We start from the raw sequence: 759 nt of genomic DNA on the forward strand, positions 1-759 counted from the left end.
CGCCATCTTGGATCCGCCATTTTGAATTTTGCAAATCTGACTTCAGATTCGTGATCAGCAACCCCAAAAACCCTCGTAAACTTAATTTGGTGCAAATCGGTTGACTAAAATTTTTGTCCGCCATCTTCGTCCGCCATCTTGAAAATTTTAAAACAGCCAAAGTTATATCTGAACGTAAAATTTTCCGCTTTTTCATTTTCCGGTGTCAAAAAGGGGGGTTTCCATTTAAAAAAAACCACTTCCGGTTGAAGTAACCCACTTTCGGTCAAAATCAAAAGTTGAAAGGTACGCCATTTTGGTTCCCCCTCGAAACCCTACAACTTTTATATGAAACTTTTTTCGATTCCTGGCCACACAAACGAGTTATTGAAGGTGATAGATTCAGATGACTCACCCTGTATATACAGAATGTCCAAAAAGTACCGGAACGGCAAGATAACTCGGCGGGGGAGCATTTTAGAGAAAAATGTTTCAGACAAAAGTAAAACTTAAAAAAACGTATTCAACGATAGTAGTTATTTGATATAGGATGGCGTCGCCAAACTTTACCAAAAAATATCAAGAAATAAAAATTGCTTATTTTGTTTTCATAGAGCTCTGTGAATTTTTTTAGAATTTTGTGTTAACTTTTTAGTACTTCAAGAAAATGTAAGACAATGAAGTACTAAAAAGTTAATATAAAATTCTGAAAAATTTTCAAAGCTCTATGAGAACAAAATATACAATTTTTATCTTTTCATATTTTCCGCTAAAGTTGAT

This window comes from Odontomachus brunneus, unplaced genomic scaffold (assembly GCF_010583005.1).
Source record: "Odontomachus brunneus isolate Ranch 3 - 2012 unplaced genomic scaffold, Obru_v1 Obru_scaffold_057, whole genome shotgun sequence".
Lineage (NCBI taxonomy): Eukaryota > Metazoa > Arthropoda > Insecta > Hymenoptera > Formicidae > Odontomachus > Odontomachus brunneus.